This window comes from Haliaeetus albicilla, chromosome 27 (genome assembly GCF_947461875.1).
Source record: "Haliaeetus albicilla chromosome 27, bHalAlb1.1, whole genome shotgun sequence".
NCBI lineage: Eukaryota > Metazoa > Chordata > Aves > Accipitriformes > Accipitridae > Haliaeetus > Haliaeetus albicilla.
In genome coordinates this window covers 4,451,010-4,475,154 of record NC_091509.1, presented here as the reverse complement: position 1 = coordinate 4,475,154, position 24,145 = coordinate 4,451,010, and the positions used below count along the sequence as shown (strand labels likewise).

The 24,145-nt window shown below is 42.5% G+C and overlaps 1 protein-coding gene across 4 annotated transcripts in view; it reads left to right on the top strand.

Annotated features, from left to right (window-relative positions):
* The window catches only part of KCNIP1 (potassium voltage-gated channel interacting protein 1), a 463,655-nt gene that overhangs the window by 290,855 nt on the left and 148,655 nt on the right, over positions 1–24,145 (top strand). The window contains exon 3 of one of the 4 annotated variants that reach the window (XM_069773042.1): positions 14,827–14,918. The exons of the other annotated variants lie outside the window; for them this stretch is intronic. The gene's annotated coding sequence lies outside the window, so the exon portion shown is untranslated. The remainder of the gene's footprint in view (positions 1–14,826; positions 14,919–24,145) is intronic. 4 annotated transcript variants of the gene reach the window in all.

Sequence of the window (24,145 nt, the reverse complement as noted above, 5' to 3'; positions counted from 1 at the left end):
GAGGAGCTCACTGGACTGTTTAAGTAACAATATTTTATAGATCCAACAAACAAGCTATTCCCAGCCCAGTAAGCAACATTCCTCAGCTGCAGGTCAGGTACAGCAGAAATTAATTTAGCTCAATAATGTGTGTAGCTTGTAGTACCATCCACAGCATTACAGAATTAATTTGGCAACACTTCCAATTCGGGCCTGGCTCTCCACAAGGCAGCTCACAAAGGAGGATCACAGACTCACCTGTAACCACATGCAACGCTTTGGAAAACACTGTGTATAATATACAACCCATGTGGCTGGATAGAATCATAGAATCGGTTAGGTTGGAAAAGACCTTTAAGATCATCAAGTCTAACCGTTAATCTAGCACTGCCAAGTCCTCCACTAAACCATGTCCCTACGTGCCACATCTACACCTCTTTTAAATACCTCCAGGGATGGTGACTCAACCACTTCCCTGGGCAGCCTGTTCCAATGCCTGACAGCCCTTTCCACGAAGAAATTTTTCCTAATGTCCAATCTAAACCTCCCCTGGCACAACTTGAGGCCATTTTCTCTCATCCTATTGCTTGTTACTTGCGAGAAGAGACCAACACACAGCTCACTACGACCTTCTTTCAGGTAGCTGTAGAGAGCAATAAGGTCTCCCCTCAGCCTCCTTTTCTCCAGACTAAACAACCCCAGTTCCCTCAGCTGCTTCTCATACGACTTGTGCTCTAGACCCTTCACCAGCTTCGTTGCCCTTCTCTGGACATGCTCCAGCACCTCCATGTCTTTCTTGTAGTGAGGGGCCCAAAACTGAACACAGGACTCGAGGTGCGGCCTCACCGGTGCCGAGTACAGGGGGATAATCACCTCCCTGCTCCTGCTGGCCACACTATTTCTGATACAGGCCAGGATGCCGTTGACCTTCTTGGCCACCTGGGCACACTGCTGGCTCATATTCAGCCGGCTGTCAACCAGCACCCCCAGGTCTTTCTCTGCCGGGCAGCTTTCCAGCCACTCTTCCCCAAGCCTGTAGCGCTGCATGGGGTTGTTGTGGCCTAAGTGCAGGACCCGGCACTTGGCCTTGTTGAATCTCATAAAACTGGCCTCGGCCCGTCAATCCAGTTTCTCCAGATCCCTCTGTAGAGCCTTCCTACCCTCCAGCAGATCAACACTCCCGCCCAGCTTGGCGTCATCTGCAAACTTACTGAGGGTGCAATCAATCCCCTCATCCAGATCACTGATAAAGCTATTAAACAGAACTGGCCCCAAATCCGAGCCCTGGTGAACACCACTTGTGACCGGCTGCCAGCTGGATCTAACTCCATTCACCACCACTCTTTGGGCCCGGCCATCCAGCCAGTGTTTTACCCAGCGAAGAGTACATCCATCTAAGCCATGAGCAGCCAGTTTCTCTGGGAGAATGCTGTGGGAAACGGTGTCAAAGGCTTTACTGAAGTCCAGGTAGACAACATCCCCAGCCTTTCCCTCATCCACTAAGTGGGTCGCCTTGTCATAGAAGGAGATCAGATTAGTCAAGCAGGACCTGCCTTTCATAAACCCTATGCTAATAGGTGTTTCCCTTCTGCATCAACTGTAACAGGAAGGTTTTATCCATCCCAGCAGATCAATGTCTGCTTGAAATATAGTCACAAATGAGCATCACTTCTGCCTGATTAAAGCATGTCAGAGAATACTTCCCGAAACAGACCGTCCAAATAGCTTGAACTGGGAAAATGTTTGCTGATTAGGTTGTGTGTTTTGCATTCACATGTAAATGGTAGTGAAGGACCTGATGGGGGTCATCCCAAATCTGTTCTTTCCCAGAGCTGTTGATTGCCATTCTCTCATCTCAATCAAGACCTAGTGATGAGCTGCATATATTAAATGCCAACTATGGTTTCAATTTACATGTTGATGCAAAGTATAAATTCAGCATATGAAAAGGTTTTCTGCAGAGAATTACCCGTAGCCTCACAGAATGAGTAAGAAATTCTGTCCCTCAATGTAGTAGAAATGTACTAGCAGGTGGGGACTCCTGCACTGGTGGCTGTCTGCCAAAGGGATATTCTTATTTCTGAAGAAGGGAGGACAGTCCTTGTGGAGGGAGGAGTGTTGAAACTGCTTCCCGATGTAGTGAAGGCTCAGAAACCCTTGGGACATTTGGATGACAACTCAGGCAAACCCTGAAAAGGGACAGAGTATGGAAACTAGTCTGCTGGGGAAGGCGTGCAGGCTGCTGGCCAGGACAAGCCCAGAGCCCAGGCATGAGGTAAGTGCCTGCAGTTCTGGGGCTGGTGAATGAGAAAGAAAGGCAGGTTTCTGAGAATTACGCTGTGTGAAATAGCTCAAGTGTTATTTTTCTTTCCTTTTTAGCACCTGTGTCTTTGCAATGTTTTTTTTCTAGCTGTGCCTATTGTGTGTGGTCTAAATACATACTTTATATTTTTAAGATAACTGACTTGAGTGAAGGCTTATTTTGAAGTAAAAGGAGAGCTCTGTTGCAATGGCTGTAGTGATGCTTACAACCAACACGTTTGACTGCTCATGCAGAGCCCGGGTCAGTGGCACATTGCTTCCAGAAGGCAGGAGGATAGGTGCCCACTTGACCACACAGGCTGCTTCAGGAGCTTATGGTGGGAGAGTGTGAAAGGAAGAGATAACTTCTGGTGCTGGGGGAGGGACACCCCCTGGCCTTTGGAAAGACAGGGGACACTTCTGCAGTCAGCATGGTCTGTGGCAGAAATGTGTGGCTGGGAGCCTTGGATTTGAGAGGATTTCTACATATGGTTCTGTGCACTCGTCTACCCAAAGCAGGGATCACCAGCATTTAGCTTCATCTGAGACTGCGGCTGGGAATGATTCTCCTTAATTTGCTTTAGCCAAGTGTATCTCTAACCCTACAAAAATGGCTTGTCTCATTTTTTTTCCTCTGTTCTCACAGGTTCCTTTCTTGCCATGCAAATATTGATCTGGAATCAGCATAGGCCTAGTTCTACTCCCACAGACCTTGCAGAATAATTTAGGAGTGCACTTAAAATAACAGTTGTTTTGACTACCTCATGCTTAATATGAAGTGACAGTTCTTAATGGGTGTTATCAAATCACCATTTTGCATAGACTGTCTTACCCCTATGGAGGGATATCATTCTATGCTTAGCACTTGAAATAGGATTTTAAGTTTAAATGCTGTATCCAGATCTCTATATTTAGCTCTTCTTGTTTCAGAGGTATTCAACTTGCAAATCCCTATGCTTCTCTTTTATATAAAGCTTATTTCAGATATTTGCATTTAAAATTAGGTTGGACCTACGCGAAAGGCTCTGCATAGCATAAGACAGCTTGCTTTGGAGACAGAAAATTAGAAAAACCTCCTGCTGAAAAGTAACGACCAGTAGTTCAATGCATGATCCTCAAAATGTGCGAGAGATGATCACGTCTCACAGTGCTATTTTTCCACTGTGACTAATGCCCCCATTCCAGTCCTGTTCCCACCCGATCTTTGCCAGTGCAAAACACTGTAATTCATGCATGGAGCTATATCCACAGATATGGATGCCAAAAGCACTTAGCAGCCTGTGATTCAGTTCAGCAGACTAAGATAATGCATCCTATACATAAAGAAAAATATGCTTTTAGTCTACTACTAACCTTTTTTTTCTCTGAAAGGAAAGGAATTATCTGAGCAGGGTGCTCCTCTTCTCCAGGGCAACAGCTCTGCTGAGATGAAAATGGTGGTGTCTGTATATAGCCTAGCCAGTCCTTGGGGTAAATGTAGCTCCGATGGAGCGCTTTACTTCTCGCTCCCGCGTGAGCCACAGCGACATCAGTTTAGCTAAAGAGTGCTTATCCATTCTTCTTAATCACAAGCAGTGACTATTCTTGCAGCATGGGCTGGTTTCTGTCTCTGATACAGTATGAGCACTTCTAACGTTGCTGGGAAGCAGGGAGTCATTGGGATAGTTCCTAATGTCGTCATTACAGCAGAGGGAATCTGCAGAGACCCCTGCAAAAGGCAGGACTTTTGCATGAAAGCTACTGATCACTGTAATAGCCTCCTTTTCTGGAGAGAAAAATGGATGTACCTGGAGATGAAATCCAAGGAGAGCCTGAGGTACTTTATAGCTATAGTTTACAGAAATCAGCACCCAAAGAACATCTGTCAGGCTCTGGGAATCTGGTTTTCTGTAGGAAGGCCTTGTGACATGGCTGGCCATGCTGTGGGATGTGGAATGAGTGAAGCAGGGCATCTACTGCCAGCTGTCATGCTAGCCCTGGAGAAGGAGGGAAAACAGTCTCTGCTCTTCTCACCACCTGGAATAAGACAAGACTGTTGCCCTAGTTTGCAGGGACAGCTTTGTTGGAGTTTAAAACACTCTGATGCTGACCTGATGAACTAGAGCAGCAGTGTCCCATCAGCTCTGTTAGGAGCCGTAAGACTTATTCTAGTGGTATGTTTGTCCAATTTTTCTTCTTTATTGAGGGTCTTTCGGAGATGGACAAGGAGAGGACTAGTGGGCTGTGTACACTGGGTGAACAGCCCTCTTTGGTCATGCAGCAGGTGGCCATCCAATTCCTCTAGACACTAGACTGTTCCCAGGGGCTCTTGGGTGTAAAAGGTGGTTAAAGTGGGCTCTGGTTCACATGAACTACACTAGAAGGTTGAGCAGTAGTGAAAGGGGTCTCATTTCACTACACTGGGATTTTGTTGCATCATGGAAAACATCCATCCTCTGGCTTGGTGGATTATCTTCATGTGACATCAGCAGGCTTTCATGATGACAGTAACTTGTGACCTGTGTATTCAGTGAGCTGTACTGAGGATCAAAAAAACATCCAAAAAGCAGCAGCAATAGATGCAATACCTGCCTTATGAAGAATAAACTCACAATATTATAGAGTGCAGATGCCAGAGAATCAGGGCTATAGGATGTAAGACTGGAGCTCCATCTCTGAAACACCTGGTGGGTGGCTTTCCCTGAAGTATGGCAAGGCATAATAAAATGCTGTAAGTGGCTTATCAGCTTGCATGCACTGATCACTGCACAAATACTGAGAGCTACATGGCTGTTAAAGTATCAGCTTTGTGGAGCTGTTATTATGACAGGAGATATCTAATGGTAGATTCCAATTCTACTAGCGAAAGCAAACCGTCAATAAATAAGATTGTTTTGACCAAGATTACACTGAAGGACTAGGGTAGTGCAGTCCCTACTTTGGAGAAAACAGTTCAAATAAAAAGTTAAATGCAACCAAATATGTCCTGCAACATAATTTCAAAATGGAAGCCAGAACACTGGAACATTTTATATTTGTTTTTATTTTAAAGTTGAAATTAGCTATTGAAATTGGTACCAGTCAGAAAAAGATCAGATTGACCTCAACCTAGTAAACATAAATGTATTTTTATTTGTCTTTCTTTTCCTCTGTGACTTTTGAAGTGTTGGTAATTTTAAGGTTTTTTTTGAAAATGGAGAAGAATGCTGGCCCCCATCCCTGCAAGGCAGAGAACAGCTTGAATTTCATGTTTTCAGGCTAATGGGAGTAGTGAGTTCTTCCGCTCCAGAGTCAGCTTTGTGGGTGGACTGTTGTAATATGCTGGTAGGATATCTAAATTACTCCCCTTTTATTGTGTGCTTTGTGACTTTGAAAACCATGCTTCATTCTTGTGAGCTGTATTTCCTAATATAGCAGAGAGAATGAGAATCTTTTGCCTTCTAATTTGTACACAGAAGTTTGAATGAAAGTGCTCAGGACCAGCTGTTTTGCTAATTCAGTTAGCCAGCTGCCTCTGTTGTCTCTATCTGCCTGGCACTAGTTGATTTTTTTTCTCATTTCCTTCCTGCAGCAATTGCTAGGGTTAGTCGTTGAGAGCTATTACTTCATTTTGTGAAGTAGAAAGTTGTTTTCCACATTTCTCCACATCCAGTTGTTTTTACTAATTGCATCTAGCCATCTACAGGACTGCAGTTGCCTTTTAGGTCAAGAAGCCTGTGCTAAGCTTCCACCCACTGGCATAATTATATTCAACTTGAGGCAAAGCAGTGATTTTGCTGGGCAGTGTGTCCGTGTGTCATCAGAATGGCAGTGTGGGTGAGGATGCTGCAGGATTCGGAGGCAAGAGGGACACCAGATGCCTTACACTGGTTGCGAGTGAGGAGCACTGGGATGGCCTCAGTCTTTGGTCCCTTGAATTGTATCTATAGCGTGTTGTAAAGTAATCTTACTGAAATGAGGCTGTACAAACTGCTTAAAATTGGGGCATGATTTAGGTACTGCATAGTAACTAAAAAAAAAGGGGGGGGGGGAATTAAAAATCCAGAAACTTTACACTTACTGCAAACTCCTGAACTTTAAACTACATACTACATACTCAAGAGGAGATTTAATACTTTTTCTCACTTTGATGCCATTATGACAGAACACTTCACATCATCTGAGCTGCCCAAGAGTGTGAAATGGGGATGGCCTTTGAGATTGTAGGAAACTCAAAATGGAAATGAATTCACTGGAGATAGGTTAGTTCCTGTAAGTCTCTTTATGAAAATGTTTCTCTCAGTCTGTTAAGATTATCAGCTGCTATACTAACTGCCTGTGATAACACAGGAAATTTAAAAATTGTGGTAAGAAATCTCAGGCTGCTTATTAAGCCTTTTTTAACCATCATACAAAACCAAGGGAGCAACGTTCTCAAAGGAGGATTTCCTGGTCTCTCAGAAGCACAAATATCACCGTAGATGAGGCTGCATTTGCTATCTGGGTAAGGGAAAAAGTTGTGGGGGTTTATTTTCTTATTTTTCTTTTTTAATGTTCCTGATCAAAAATATTTAAAAAAAAACAACATAAAAGTCATCAGGTAACTCATTTTTATTTCTTGTCTTTGTGACTGGAGTCTCCACAGTTGCATATTGGCAAAAATAATGTCTGGGAATGATTAGACAAAATGTACCTTTAAGTCTTTTTCTCACATCTGTAACAGAAAGTCATATTGTTTGGGTGTTCTGTAAAAGCAATTATTGCCATATATATTGTGAGAGAAGGACTAGAGTAAAAGAAAAGCTAGTTGTTACAGCTTTGGCCTTGGCTCGTCTATTCTTTGGTACAGTCAAAGACCTGAGGGACTCCATCTCTAGGGTTGCCCAGATGCACCTTCATGCTTTTATGAAGTGTTTCATACTGTAATGTTTGATGTTGATACAAAAATGGTGTTGCAGGCACAGTTCAGCTATATGGATTTCACTAGGCTTGTAGGGAATTGCCTTTGCTATAGTCCCTCCTCCTTCGCCCCTATCCACTGGTTCAGTCCAAGGAGGAGGAGTTTCCCTGGAGTAAGGAAAGGGTGAAAAGATAGTGTTTCCAGGGAAATGTCTCCGATCGCTTAGGTCTCTACTGGTTGTAAATTACTGGCTGATAATGAAAAGGCTTGGTTTGTGTGTTGAGTTAGTTGAATAAAAGCAATATTAAGGACAGCCTTAAATACCATAAAGCTAGGAGCTGCATGGCTTTGCTTGAAATGTGTTAATTTACGGATGGGTAGTCTGCAAAATGTTCTGACCTAGCAGTTACAAGGGATGTAGCTCGTTCAATGTAGCCACTCACTTTTCAGAAGATCTTGCTTTCACTTAGGGTTTTCTGTGTTATCCATCACTGCAGCATCTCCAGACCTTTTTCAAATCATTAATTAGGCATGTGCTCAGATCTCATCAGCTAGAAAGCTAAGTATATCCTTGAGCACTCTGAATAGAGATGGGAATACCCATATGCCTGAATGCTTTTCTAAATGGGGTTAACCATGTGGAATATAACCTATCCTGTAGTATTTGCACTATGACAATTTGTCTTTGGTGCAGTGGGCTATCAGTAATGCTAAGATGAACTGTGTGTCCATCACACAGTCTATGCCCTTTAAACTGGGTAGTTCCTGGACTCGAGGTTGTTTTTTCTCCATTCCTGCTCCCCAGAGTGCCCCCAAAGCTAAAGATGTTTAGTTCATTGGCTGTGTTAGAGGTCAGACATAAATGAGAAAATTTCCCTCATTTCCTGTAAGTTGTGAGTAGTTAATTCCAAAGGAGTCAGGCAAGGAAGAAGATGCTTTGCTGTGCTTGCAGAAAAGCTGAGCTTTGCTGGGGTGATCCTTGCTGCCTTATTCTGAGCTTGCAACAGACGGGCAGAGGATATCTGGGGGCTCTGGATCATTAACTTGACTGTGCAGTTGACTGCCATCAAAGAGGACTTCATGGGGGACCTGTGAGAGTTCGACTGTAGATTCCTGTGTCTCTAGTGTGGCCCAAGGCTCCCTGAAGTGGACACTCTGGCTGGTATCTGCTTCCTTTTTCGTATGCTGGAGCAGCTGGTAAAAGGCCTTTGATCTTTGTGACAATGGCCAAGCAGGGTTTGCATATACAAGTACGAGGTACTAAAATATCACATTGCCGTATCTAAGGTAATGGTTTTATATCCTTAGGAGGCATAAGAGCAAAAGGAAATTGTCACAGGATAACAAGTTTTGTTTGGAAATGCAAAGAAATTCAAAGTGGAAATACAAAACACTGGCCAAGTATTTAATGTATTGGCTGCAGATTAACTATTTATTGTTTCTGTGGTCTGGAGGTCTGGTGCCTGCCTATGCCACTGGCAAAATGTTTGGTAATTTACTCTGAAAGGTGTCCGTATTATTATAGGTTTTTTCATAAAACAACCCTGAGAATGCAAGCTGCTTTAGCTTCAGGGTTGTGATTTCTTTCATGGGATTGTCAATGTAGTCATAGAGAGAAGCTGTTAAGAAAGCACCAGAAAGTGGATCATGTAGTGAAAAAACTGAGCCCCTCTCCAAATGCTTTGTTTGTACCTGGAAGAAGATTTCTTAGCAGTCTATAAAGCAGACTTTCTAATAATGAGGAGTTTTTGCTTTTCTTGCTTTCCTCCTAAAAACTGTGAAACCCAGTGCGTATATATCCAAGTGCTACTGCCAGAATGAGCCCATTACATGGGCACCAGTCCCTTAAAGATAGGCCTCCACTGCCCAGGAGAGAAGTTTGTATCTGACTAAGTTCTTTGGTTTTGAGTTACTTTCCTAAACTGGGTATAAAAACAGAAAGAAGGCTTGAGTGTTAAGGGTGCAATTTTCCAGAGAGGCAATATTAAGCAATGTAGGGCCTATAATTTTGGGCAGTTATCAGAGAGTCCCTGCTGACTCTAAGTATATGCTTTACGTTACGTAAGAAGGTAAGATCAAGACATCTGCTGTGGCTGGTTTTAGGCAGAAGGCAATGCACCACTATCCTTTGACTTCAGGTTAAAAGGTCTGTTTCTTCTCCAACAACTGGTCTGCAGGTAACTGTAGTGTTTAAGCACCTTGTCTTGTCCTTACCTCACATAGTCTTCTGCTCTCCCAAAAGGAGAGAAAAATGCTCTTTAGGATACCCCTTAGTAAGGGACCAATGAATATTTTTAGTAGTCCTGACTTGGAAGTTCCCGTGCCATGCTAGACAAAAGAGGACAAGGAGCAAAAGCCATAAAGGGACCTTGTGGATGCTGCCAGCTGCTGGCACAAACGGCCTCTCGGTATATTTCTCTCTTTTCAGTCTGGACTTCACATCTTTATCTTCTTCCTACATCCTCATTTTCAAGAGCTATCCTTTCATCTGCTTGCAGCCTAATCTAGTAAACATCCACATCAAGCCAACACTTCTCACATTTCGTTGCACTCTCCATTATACCCCTCTTATCTTTTACCCTAGTCTGCCCTTCTCTGTGACCGTTACCCTTCCGTACTCACTGGAAGAGTCTCTGACTTACATCCTGTTACTGGCAGGGACAAGCATGGTCCAGGAGGTGTCCTGTGGCTGGGACAGGTGCTGGGACAGGCACCGTGACGTTCTTATCACCTCTCAGCACGCCATTGTCAGCAGTTACTTTTAAGGGCAGAAATTCAGTAAAGCAAATAAGACGGAATGTTTGACTATATTTGCATGTTTTAACATACATTGACTTCATTTGAATGAAAGTTATAAATGCTTTGACTTTGAGCCTGGCAAGGTTGTGGTATGAAATAAGCCTTAAAGGATGCTCTTGGCTGGAGCCGGCATCTCCCTGGGCCGCAGGCCAGCCAGTCTTGGCTGCTCCTGTTTGGTGGCACCCAGAGCTACACTGGGGCTGAGCTCTCTGCCTCTTAGCTGTTTCCTGCCATTATCTGGCGTTGCATTGGCTGGGGATTGGGGAAATAAATAAAATAAACCAAAACAACAAAAAGAAAGAGGTCCTGCCTGCTCCTACCTGCTGCTTCCTTGCCTCTGGCTTCCACATTCCTCTTTCTGACTTCTGTCTGTTGCCGGCTGTGCTGAGCCTGCCGCTGCCCAGCCCTGCGCAGGGGCAGAGCACCCGCTCAGCGCACGCCTTGGGGTGCTGAGAGCTAGAGTCACCCTGGGTTGGGCTGGGCGAGCAGCCTGCTCCAGGAGGTGCAGACCAGTGAGTGCACTATAAACCCAGCTCATGTTTTTCAGTTTGCCGTCATCTGCTGAGGCATATTTGCTGGGGTGTGTGTACTGAGGATCGGGCCACAAATGCGAATTTCTGTAGGAAGGAAGATGAGATTTTTCAAGGATTGCGCATACAAGCATCAAAGTTTGTTTATTTGTACGATCCTCAGACAAGGGGAGTCAAAAGAATCTCAGTAGACATAATAAGGGGGGGTGAAAGATGATGTTTAGTGCTTACATTGTTGAAATTAGCTGAGGTAGAGACAGTCCTTGATAAGAAGCAGGAGCAGGCCCTAAGAGCCAGCTAAGACTGGTCTTGTGGCTTGGGTGAATACCAAGAAATCACTGAGCCTGCACAAGGAAAGACGTTACTAGCGGTGACGGAGTCATCTATCTTCATCTCTGCGACCACCAGACAACCACCATAAAGAGGCCCTGCGCAGGTGCAGTTGAGAGGAGACTATGGAAATGACCTCTCGGAGCTAATTTTAATATGAAGCGGGGATAGGTCAGTCCTGCATATGTATAGGCGTATTGTGAATATGTAACACCTGGCTGTATAAACTTGAGGTGAACTGCCGAGTCGGGCGCGCACGACTTTGGTGGGACTACCCCCCGTGCCGCCCAGCGCTGAACGAACATACCGACTTTACAATCTCACCGATTGTGGAGTCTGTTTTCCGCACGTCAGTCCCATAAGGTTATTGTAGGATTGCCCGAGCAGTCCCTTTGAAACTGGGAGCGCAAATTGGCGTGGCACAAACTGGAGTCATTCATTCGCCGGGGAAGGAGGGGGATTCCTCGCAGGGACAAGCCTCTGTAGTTATCCCGTTCTTCCGTCTCCTCCCGCAGCGCGCATCCTGGCGTGGCTGGGCGGGCGGCCCGGCAGTGTGGCGCGGTGACGGCAGAGGGCAGCAGGACCCTGCGCTCGCCCAGCCGGCGCTCGGGGCCGCGGGCGGAGAAGGCGGCTGGGAGCGGCGACCCGTGCGGGGAGGTGCGGGGCCAGCGGGGAAGGCGGCCACGGCGCCTTTCGGACTGGAAGGTGGCTGCGTCCTTCGTGACGTTTGGACGCCGGGAAGCCGCCCAGGGTGGCGTTGTACCCGCCGCTAACCGCCGGTGTCTGACAAATGCGAGTAGCGGGTTGCCCGTAGAGCGGGACGAAAGGCACGTTGGGGAAAGCGGCGTTGCCGAGCTAAGGCGGGCGGCTGGCTCTTCGCTGTTCATTCCTGTATCAGTGCCGCCAGGTGGGGATAAGATCCTGTTTAGTTTTAGATTGGATTTTCCTTTCCTTCCCGGTTCCTTACTCGGTCGGGTCCTGCAGCAGGGACTGAACGCAGCCCCGGAGGTTGGGATGTCCGGTGTCTGTCTGTCCGTGTGTCAGCACAGCTCTGCCAGCAGGGGGTCGGCCTGGCGAGAGCCCGCAGGCCGACCGGCGTTCTCCACTAGCCTCCTGAAGGTAGTGCCTGGATCAGCAGCGTAGTGGTAACATCTTAAAGTAGATAAATTAAACTCGATTGATGGCTGGAGAGGGCAAAAGAATAAGATACATTTCTTTGCGTTTACCCTTCATTCATCACTGAGCTGGCCACCTCAGAATACCTCTTGAGACAGGGCGGTGCTGTCTTCATCGTGGACGGAGCACTGACGCGGTGGTAGTTTTCGCAAGTTAGACGTACCCGAAGTCTCATCAGGAGCGTGTGGCAAGTCTCTGCTAGCCCAGCCAACGGACAGTGCTTCCTCACGCCCGGGGGAGCTCGGTGCTGGCCAGTGAAGGAGACGTTTCCCTTCCAGCTGCCGTCGTGTTACTGCACGTGCTGAGACCTCGAGGACGTGGAGTTACTGCGTTGTGGTGCGTAGCATTTGCGTTTGAGTAACCTGGATTTGGCAGCTCTGAGAGACCGATTATTTCAGATGCTTCTGATAGCATATAAGTATATTTTTATTGGCTGATAACGTAGAAATCCATGTGTTTTAATCTGAAGTCCTTCTGTATCTCTTTAACTGAGGCCATATCCTAAATAGCAAGAAAGTTTTGTATCACATTAGGGAAGCATTTCCAGTGCTTTCTGAGCAATCTCTACATATATTTCATTTTTCATATCAGCTGATGCAGATGTCCTTTTCCATAATATTCAGAATTGAATGTCCATCTGGTCAAAAAAGTATCCTATCTCCTATCCTCCTACTATGCTGTGGTTATCACTCAATATTTGTCTAAGCAACATTGGCAGAGCCTCCTAGTACCAGGTTCTTTATAGCAGTGAATCAAGTTAGTTATTTTTCAGTCTATTATGTGTACATATGTGCATATCTCCTGTGTTTAGATAAAGATTTCAGCTCTTGTAATGGGGGAAACAATGAGTTATCACCAAATGGGGACAGAAAGCTTAGCCTGATATTATTTCATCTTTTTTTTTTCTCTTTTTTTTTTTATTTCTTGTATCTCTAGGAGAGAGGTACAAAACATCCTTTTCTGTTTGCTTCTCCATGTTTCTCAAAGAGCCCTTTCAACCACAACATCCTCCCTGAGCTCCTTTGCTGGAGTGATTAGCATGTGCTTATGTTTTTGCCCCACTTTCCAAGAAACCCTTTGTTTTGTGAATTCTTGCACAGATGTTGCTTTCTATGTTAATGTAAGACAGAAACATAACAGAAATGTGAATTGCACAGCAACTGCCAACCAGAATATGGCCCCCCACACATGCTGTGAAAGTAATGGTGAGAAGATACACAGCAGGAACTTGGGAACAAGCTTATTAGGCCATTAAATTCTTCTTCAGGTTATAATGTTTACATTCTCCTTTTCAGAAAATGGCAGATAATATTTTTTTTATATATATTATAAGCAAAATCACCAACAGACACTCTCCTGTATAATGTCAGCAGCCAGTCCACGTAGTTGTTGGCATGCTATCAGTGGCATGCTGAATCTTACAATTTCTGCAGAATTTAATGAAGGAAAAATACCCTGGAGGTGCGCAAGAGAATAATATAAAACAATATTTTCAATGGAGGATGGACAAAGTAATGTCAGGTATCATGGGCTTCTGCAGACTTGCCTTTGTTAGTAAATTTCTTATCAGTTTATGCCTCCCTGCAGGACTTGCCTCCTGGGGAGGAGGAGGAGAAGGGTGACCAGGCGTGCCCATCTGCCATGGGGGGACACACGCTCTGGATAGTCAGGTCCTGTGTACTGGTAGAAACATAGCAGGAAAGTCTCCATCTTCCAGTCTCTGAAAAATAGGCTGATATTCCCTGAAGAGCTGTCAAAATACACGGACACTGGGGATAGCAAAACATCTCCTTAGTCGGGTTGTACTGTGAAAAGCTACAGAGACTGCAGTCTCTTCAGAGACATGCAGTGGTGGATGCAACCCCAGTGCTGCTGGGTGGGAGCTGCACAGTGGCTGCTGTGTTGCTTGCGCTAGAGAATGCTTACTGCAGCACCTGGGGCTGTAGTGTGATGGTGTGTGTGGAGACCTTGTGCACAGGATGGCCGTTTGTGTTGTTATCATCCTCGGGATTTATAAAGGGGTGCACACTGTGGTTTGGTGTCTAGGTCATCAATGCGTTAGGCAGCCAGTGGTGTTGGAAATCTATGAAACGCGGGGTGGGATGTACTGTGTGGAGCACTTTGAGTTGGAAATTGCAGCCTGCCACCCATCGTGGGAGACGCCCTTCTCATGATGCTTATTAAACCACCATTAATGAATTTACTGTGCTTTGGCAAGTGGAAAAAATGTTTGTCTCAAACATTTTTTACCCAAATCTCCTTCTGTAAAGAAAACTGCTGGGAGACTGATGTAAGGATATTGCTATAAAAGCTCAGCTGACTCCACTCGATAGTTTGGACTCCAAGCACTCGCTTCCATTGTAGGAACAGAAGTTCACCATGTGGCTGGTGGCTTATTACCTTTCTTCTACTTAAAAGCTCAATTAAAAGTGTACAAACCCCATCTTTCCTAGTCTGCTTATCCTTGCACTCGGTCACGTAGTTTTAAGCAACGCTGCAATACTCTGTTGCGTCGTGAAGCAGCAGGGGAAGGGAAAGCTGGGGGTGGGAGGCAAGACTATATAAACAGACAAACCAGTACTTTGTAATAAGAAGAAAGTCAACAGATACTATGTTTTGCCATTTGGCAATGCAACCTTTTGTAATTAAAGTATTGGGATGAAAAAGGCTATCTTAGTTATTTAAGGGCTAGAGAAAAAGTACAGTCAAACAATTCATTATACTGCAAAAAGTTATTTTAACTTTAAGTACTGTGAAATTTTTCGGGGTCCCTTATTTATTTTCCCTTCTCAGTGACAGATTTTTGTTAAGTTTGAAGCTGTAACCCAAAATTTGTATTCTGTTTTCTTGCAGGTAAGTCTGGATTGGTCTGTTTGAACTGTGCAGTTTGGGAATGTAAGTGAACAAAGTAAGCCTTCTTCAAGCTGTCCCAGCCTGTTAACAAGGTCAGAGTGTTGTCTTTATTTTTGAGCTCTAATACTTTAAATTAAAATGAAAATGGAATGGATAACATAATTGCAGATTGATATGGCTATGCAGACACAATATGATCTTTCTGTTTATGTCAGATGTGAATGCCACAGAACAAATATGTGTTATTGAGAATTATTATACAGGCTCCTGTTTCTCCAGTTCATCCTTAAACCAAGAGTGGTTGGAGATAATATGAAATATTCATGTTACTGATATTCTAAAGGGTAATACAGCTTTTTATAATATTTTTTCATTGATCATTTACATGGGTTCTCTAGTTATGATCAATTCCCAGATCTAAAAATTTCAGTGCCTCCTCTTGAATAGGGCCAAGTTAACAGGTCACATGCTGAAAAGCTTACTTTGTGGATCGTTCAGAACTGATTCTCTTTTATTAATCACCTGGCAATAGGATCTTGCTATAAGTCAGTAAGATACTGCTACTGGACTGGCATGCTTTGCTTCCTACCTAGCCCTTGCTCTGTGACAACTCCCGCTAGCAGTAAGAAACCTCTTAACCTTGCAAGCTTCCTTGCATTGGAATGAGCAGAATCCATTGAGATGGTGTCGTGTTTATTGTGTCAGAGTTGAAAATTATTTCCTTTTAATTTTTCCTTCCTCTCTTTTCTTCTTCCCTTATCTCCAGGAACAATTAAATTCACCTCTTGTCAAATTCTGGTGTTGGCTTTCTTTTGAAGTGTTATCTGTGTGAATCAAACTGTGGCTTTTTTAGAAGTGCATACTATGAAGGATTCTGTCGTCCTAATCTCTGATTGTTATTCATGTACCAGTACCAGTACCAAAAATCTTTTTGCAATATTTCTGTACGCCCATGCTGCGGTATCTGTTCAGATCAGTGCTATTGTAATGCTAATTGCAGGACAGATATTGATGATCAATACACCAAAAATGGTACACAAGGCACGTTCTCCTGCAGTCATTTGTGAAGCTTAAAATTGTTTGCTTTCCAAATACGGACTTTTTTCATATTTCAGCTGGACACTGTAAAAAGGTACTCACTGTCCTCAAATTCATTGATTAGTTCTGCACCACTCTAGATTTTTTGTGTTTGGTTATCTCATTTCAATTACTATTCAGATCAGCCAGCAAAATTTTATATGAATGCTAAGAAACTTCTTATGCTTGGCTTTTTTCCTTTCCTTTCCACTTCTGTTGACTGATGTTAGGATGTTTTTTATCAACTGAGAAAAGGGTCCATATGTTCTTTACAGCTGTATCACCGCTACCATTTTGAGGATGAAATAACAAGGGAGTGTTTTCCCATGCTAGTGAGTGCCTCGCTTCTGAAGTGAAGCTGAGATTTGAGGTGGTAGCAAAATGTGTTACTAGATTCACATATGCTGTATTTCTCTCTCTGAATGACCTATAGTTTTGTAGTAGATGCTGTATTTTTTTCTTCTGAAAGATTAAAGTGCTTTTGGTCATGCTCACCTGTCTCTTTGGACATACTAAACATAACATCCTCAATATGCATTCGCATTCACTTTTGAACACCTTCTGGCTATCAGTTTTATACCTTAGCTTGCATCCTGCACTTGGTATAGAATAACTGATTCACCACAGAAGGGTTATGCTTTCGAAGCCTTTTGAGTCTTAACTTTGCATTTTTGGCTTTTGAAATCAATTTCGCTTCCAAAACCTGGGTGAGGAGGCTCTTTTCCTCTGTAGCAGTTGATCAGCCTCTAATGCATGTGTGTACTATTGACTCTGTCATGACGTGATACTTCTGTGCCTTTTCATACACGACATACTGAGCTCATCCCTTAGGTACCCAGCTGTATTCCACCTCCACGTTCCTTAGACGCCCTCATCAACCTTGGCTTGGGGAGTTCTGCACAATGAGCATTCTCCACACTCCTTAAACAATTTATTCATCGCCTCCAAGAGCAATAAGCATCACTTTGAACCAGGCACATTGCACATTATCAATGGAATAAATATACTGTAGCGTAACAAGGCTGTATAGTATTTCTCATATTTTAAGGAACTCTGGAACAATTAATGGAAGAGGGGTTGGATGTGAAAATGCCATCCGTCATGTCTCATTGCAATAAAAACCAGGCTTGTATTTCAGCATTTCTGTTTGAAATTTACAAATGCCTCTTTCAATGGTTTTTAGACGTAAGTAGATAAAAAGTTATTATACGTGAATATGAATACTGACAAATAAAAAAATAAAGCCTTAAAAATAAACATCTGATGCAGTCATAAGTTATAAGCAGCATTTTGGAAAGAAGCTCCATTTTAAAGTAATATACAAAAAATAACCTTCTGCAGATCCACTGAAGTAAAAATTAATATTCAGGTCATATGGTCCTTACACTGGCTGCAAAAAGGATGCTGAGGGGTTTAGGAGATAAGTTAAAAATTAATGCTTTTGAAAATGCTGTCCATATATAGCCATTGTTTACCCCAGCATATCTCAGAAGTCAGCACTATGGCAGATTTCATCAGGCTTTAGAATTTCATTTTTAAAAATACACCTCTTCTGTAAGCCTCCCATAACAAGTAATATTCATTTGTTGCCCTCAGGCTAATGATAATATATGAAGAAAGATACTCTGCCTTAAAACAAAATGAATCCTAAAACCCAGAAGACTGGGACTGGCAGTTATCTTCAGTTTGTGTGGCGTCTATAGAAAGCTGCACTGTCAATTTAGACCTTGGTAGACTGCGAAACAAGGAGCCTTGGGAAGTATGTATATGTGGGAGTCCTTCATATGAAGGAGAATTGTTATGAGAAGCATCTATTCCAGCTCACCTGGTGGGCTGTGCTGTGAGGATTGATTGCTGTATTGCACTCTGAAATCTATTGAGAGAGCCTCTAGTTTGTGATTTATACGTTTATGCTGATGTTGAAATCCTCCTTGTCATTGTTTTAGTAGAGAAGAGGAACAAGTCAGAACCTATTGCTCTTGGAAAATGTAGGAAGGAGAGGCTTGTGATTAGACTTCTGATCAGGCAGGTTATTGGGATACCACCAGTGGAAAGGCAACAAGGAAATTCAGCAGAGAGAAGGGGTGGAGAGGATTCCTCCTTTTGAGATATTTGCAATTTTAGTATGAAAAATGAGTAAGTTTATTTCTTATGTTTAATATCAAATCAGTATTTATAAAGTCTGGGCTATTTTTATTTATAAAGAGAATTCTGCTTGTTCAGGGTCTTTGCGCTGTTTTGGGGGGAATGGAATGCAGAGCTGTAACACGTTTAAAAATACGTTTTTAAGCATATCCTTAAATGTATTTGTTTGGGGTCCTGGGATTAGTAGAGGAGCCTTGCAGAGTGCAGGGGGTACCTTCAATTTCAGTCTTGCCTACTTGATTAGGCACAGCACAATGCAAGAGATTTCACTGAGTGTGATGTGACCCAAAAGGTATTTTTAATGGTTAATTGAGCTTGCTGGGCACTTTTGCAAAAGAAATTGCTAATATGGTTGGGATGGGAAGAAAATAAAGGTTGTAAGATTAAAATGTACTTATTTTTCTTTAAACCTTGCAGTTCTGGAACCCAAATGGTACTCATTAGCCCAGATAAAGCAGCAATGGTAGTTAAACCATAGTTCTGTTTACTACGCTTTTTCTTTTGCTATAGTTCTGCAAGTATCCATGGGCTAGGGAACTGATTGTGCTCATGTTCATGTATAAAGATTGCTCTGATTTTGAATGAAATGAAATGCAACTTCTCCATTTAATTGATAGAACTGTTTGCTCAGTTTTAGCCATAGAGTCAGAATTTCAAGCTTTTCCTACTATAGATTTATATATTTGTCAGGCATGGTCTTGAAAGCACCGATATGATGCAAGATGCTGAGGAACAGAATGCTTTAAATCTCCTCTAAGCCGGCTCAGCTATTCTGGTCCTTGAAATGCCAGTCAACTCCCTGAGGCCTTTCTCAGTGAAAAATTGTACTGATACCACTCGCATGGGCATTGCGTGAGCAGTAATGCAGCGATGGAAATGTTTTAGCCTGTAACCTTAAGTTGAAATATAAAGTAACCAACTTTTTACTAAAAACTCAGAGGAAACCTCAGGCTGCTTTTGGTTTTCTGCTGCAACTCAGTAACTGAGAAAGAAGCTTACCTCCCCTGAAACAAAACTGCTATCTGGAACCAAGTGACTTACAACCTGAAGTAGAGATGCTTAGTGCTTTGGAGTTAAGTGGCTTAAATTTATTGTGAAACAGACTGTGGAGAAGAAAAACAGGTCTTTTTTTGATTGTTTTCTGGAGATTTGTTTTTGTCTTTCACTGTTTTACATTATTTCTCAGTGTTTCTTTTCCCATAACAACATCTCCCTTGCGTCAGAAAAAAATCCTGACGAAAAAATTCTCCCTGAGTTTCTTGTTTCTCTGTACTGATTATGCTTGTACTGAAGATGGAAAGTGGTACATCATCAGGGTGTCTGGGTAACCCACCTATTTCTGAAGCCTGCAACATGGTTCTGGCAACAAGAAGTGTCTGAAAGACAGAGCATATTTTAAGATTTCTGTTAAGTAATTTATGTAAAAATTGAAGCTTTATATTTGAACCCCATTTCACCATGTGTTCTTCAAACATTTTCTTCCCTGAGGTGGAAGTTGAATGCTCAGTAGTCACTTATATATTGAGGAGTATACAGGCTTTTAAAATAATGTCTTATTAGTGCACAGGTGTATATTAAGTGCCACATCATGAACATAGGCACAGCGCAGCTCTTGCCAAACCCAGAGACAAATCTGGTTTGTTCTGAAGCACTTTTTCTAGTATTTGTGGCAATGTAAAGTTGCAAATATCTGTGGCATTCTTGAGCATAGTTTAGGTTTTACAGAACTTTAGTCCTAGTCACAAGGGGACTAGGGTTACACCAAACTTTCTGAGGACAAAAAGGCTCCCTATATTGGGATAACATATATTTAGTTCACAGCATCACTTCTGGTCTTCTGAGGAGAATGAAACTGGTACCTTGTGTTCCTAGTGCAACTTTCTCTCATGATCTTAAGATGTAATATGAATGCAAACCCTGCTATATATCTTGTGATAGTGCCTGCCTTTCTGATGGAGAACATAAATTCCCCTCAGTAATACAAAACCAGGTAGTCTCTGATTTTGTTAGATTTGCTAATCCTGCTAGCTCGGCTTTGTCTTCAAGAGGGTTCCTGTACTTCAGATCTCTTTCGGCATCTCTTCATCTTTGTTGTCTGGCATTATCACTAGCAAAAAAGGTGGAAGATAGCTTATGTAAGAGAATGTTTTCTGTGCCACTGTCTCGTGTACACTAAAGCAAGGGCAACATCTGTACAACCAACAGATGTATCTGTGATGTTTGAAAACTATCAGATTACTGCCCATCTGCTTTCTAGTCCAGTCATAATGTTATTTCCTGTAAAAATGGAAAACACTGAGCATAGCTACACATTCACTCATGCCACTCAAGCTGTTATGAGTGTCTGGATCACCAACGCTTTGCTCTCTATAAATGCAATATTTTGCTATTGGGAAAACGTTTGACAGTGAAAAGACAAATACTCTACACCAAGCAAAGTGTTGTGTCTTGTGGCTGGGAAGTGTGGCTGTAAGGCAGCCTGTCTGTGAAGTCTCAGAAGACAGGTAAATTCTTCAATTCCAGATAGACTCATGCATGTAAAACATCAGCTTCTTTTTCCTGCTTTCAGCTTGCTCCCAGCTGACTTCAACGCCACAATTCAATCAATTTAAATTTTTTCTCTTCTTAAGCAGAAGGGCATCTGTTCCATTCCATGGCTGGAGTGTATTGCTTTTGTGCGTTCAAGTATCTCATCAGTAACTTTTTTCTTGCTGCAACCATCTCCCTATGTTACCGCAGTGTGCAAATCTTCATAATTTTTCTCTGTATAGGTCTGTGATATTTCATCTCTCCTTGTTTGTTAGAGCCATAAACAGTTTAGCAGGTGAACAAATTGCTGCTGTGATGCAATCATCATGACAAAACATGATTTCCTACTTCTGTATAGTTTTTCTAGATCTTCTGGATATCTGTCTCTATCTCTTGGAGATGGTTGCCCCAAAGCGATTGGTTTTTGTTGTGTTTGATGTGAGTTGAGAAGTGTCAGTAAGCCTCATGCATTTATTTGCATGCTTCAGGAAAGTTTATTAGTTGATAAGTCTCTTAAATATAAGCACAGTGTATGGAAGTACTAAACTTTGCCTCACCAAATTCAAAAGCGTATTTTCACTCTGAGTTTACAGCTCATTAATAATTTAGTCAAGACCAGGGAATGGCACTTGGCCTGCCAGAAAGTTATTAGCACATCTCAAGATTTGAGGCCAACTAATGCTTTGGGAGGAGAAAGTGGAATTTTCTTTTGAGTTCGTTAAGAATTAATCAGTCCATGAGGTAATGGGGGAGTGTGAAGGTAAATGTATCACCAAGAAAAACTGTGTGGCATAAAAGTGAAGCTGGAGAATCCCAGTGATTCGTTCTCCTGTGTTGAGTTGATCATTGTTGGGTTACACAACACTTGGAAGTTTGCCAGATCTCTAAAGCCTGTTGAATTTGGTTTTGGAGATGAGAAAATTAAATTTGGTTGATTTTACTTTCCTCACCTTTGTCCTTAAAAACCTTTCTGATTCTGTTGTCTGTTTTCAATTAAATAAATGCTGCTGTTTGTTTTTTAGAGCAACCATTTCTTTGTTGAGGACAAATTCTAGGAAATTGGGTAACGTTACACAGTTCCCCTTTGTGGGATGGAGTGAGCCTGAGATCTGGGTACCTCAGTGGTCCTGGGGGCCAACATCCCTTTGCTTTTCTGCTGCCTTCTTGCAGGTGTCCACCCAACTACAGTTCCTTTGTAGAATATGTGTAAAATATGGTTGCTGACCATGTTTGCACACTTTTTATTTGATGTTCATAGAGACTAGGCATTACTGTTCTCAGGTCCCTGTGTTATTCACTAATCTGTATTGAAAAAGATCAAACAACACACTGAGATTTCCCCCCACACTGTAGGGATGTGTGTCAATATGTACTGCATGGAACGAGGTCTTTCATTTCCCTGGGTTTCTGGTCAGGCATCTGTAGGAGAGAGAGCGTCTCCATTGCATGTTTCCATATTTCAAAGTACACCCAGCACAGACTGGGACAATACAAGAAGAGAAGAGTCAGCCCTTTGAAAATGCCCTCAGAGCACAAATGATCTCAGTGAAATGCATTGTTGATGCTCTTTGTCAGTGAGTGCAGATTTCAGTGAATATTTCAGGAAATCTTCATTAACTCAGATACAGAGTACTCTAGCAGTGAGATCTGGGTCTAAGTGGGAGTCTTGCCTGTATATGAAAATCAGGGTCAGACCTGCACTTCCCTTTGGCACCGCTTCATCCCATTATTTTCAGTTATGCTCTGTAAACCCCTGCAACAATTCCTCTGCCTCCTTGATATTTATGCCTTTTAAATATAAATGGACAGTTAACACCTTTTCCTGAGCCAAGTCATAAATATTTATTTTTTTAATCTATCTCTATAAGTCATCTGTAGCAGCCTTGTGGACGCAACCTTGTCATTCCTGCTGATGTACAGAATCAGCCGCTCAGCTTGAGTCTTGCTTTGAGCAGTTGGAAACTGCCTAGGGCCATGGTGGTGCAATTACTGTGTGGTGTGTGAGCCTGAGATGTGAATTTCTGTGACCTGCTAAGTTGCAGAGGGCATACTTTACTATCTTCTGCACAGCTCAATTTACAGCTCTAATTTCTGAAAAGAGAAAGGGAGAAAGTCAAAATTCACCACTGGGTAACTTTAAAATGGTTTTCTTACCAAGCAAGTCTAATAGAAAATGCTGTAAGAGAAATGAGTGCTTCCATATGTAAGACAAGCTAGGTAACTTTCTGCTCAGTCTACTTGTCAAGCAGCACATTGCATCTTTATTTCTTAAATATTCTGTTGAGGGCTATGATAAAAGGAACATATCTGCTAACACAACAGGCTGCCTTCAGACGTGAGATATGTCTTTCAGAATGCTGCTTCAAAACAAATAGAGTGTTTTCTTCCATTAATAGATAATCTTTCCTAAGCTCTTAATGTATGTGATCTGACACGATATTGGCTAAATTTGCTATTTTAGACAGCAGTGATTAAGTATAAGATTTGGTTCCTTCAAAAAGGAAGTGGTATTTTGGATTCTCTGGTAAAATTGAATCACCAGGGACTTGCAGTAGATCTGGAAGCAAAACAAAGGTGGTGGTTCTCAGGATATTTTTGTAGTCCTGATTTTTTACCCGTTTAAGATTATGCCAAAACCAATATATTTTGTGAGACGTGCTGAACCAAGAGATTCTCAGATACTCAGTGGTTTGTCCTCTCATTATTTTCCCCAGCACCAGTATGTCCAGAATACAAGTCTCACTGGGCAAACTGCATTTCCCAGATCCCCTGGGGTAGGGCAGGACCTCCTGTGATAACAATCCCACAGTTTCCAACAGTCTGTAGACTTCTGCCGTAAATTGGACAAACTTTAATCAAATGCAGAGTGCTTTGAACAACTAATTATCAGCTTTGAGGAATCATATAACTAGATCTACTTGTAGGCAATTTTGAATCTTCTATGTTGTTTCATTTGCATTAAGATTCACTCTAGATATTTGAAGTGTGAGCTTGTGCAATTTAAATAACAATATCTACCAGTCATGGGTGAAGAAAGAATTATTTCCACCTGTAAACCTGTTCAATTTATCTACTAGAAAGGGAGTGCTATGCCATTATACATTGCTGTGAAGTGCTTTATTTCACGGGCTAGTTTCTCGCGGTGTTTTCTCTAATGAGAATGCTGAAGTTATGTCTGGTTTGAAGCTGTCAGTTGAACACTGGGGTTGAATACACAGTTTGAATATATAGTTTAAATATTAAGTTAAATAGCTGATAGGGTGATAGAGTGCTTTCACAGCTCATTAGTAATGTCGGTGGGTAACTCTACTCCATCCTTTGACGTCAGCAACTGTAGATAACTAAATGAGTCAATGAAGTATGGTGTAGAGGAGGCTTTCCAATGGGTTTCTCAAGTGCCAAAGCTTTCTAAATGATGTAAAGAGAATTAGATATGAATCTAAAGGAAGCAGAGACTTCCATGAAAAACCATATTAATGCATCCAGATATCTGTGCCTTTGAAAGTCTGCCTGTGCCACAATATTGCATTTATACTTAATTTTTAGCCTAAGTCAGAACCTTTGCTTC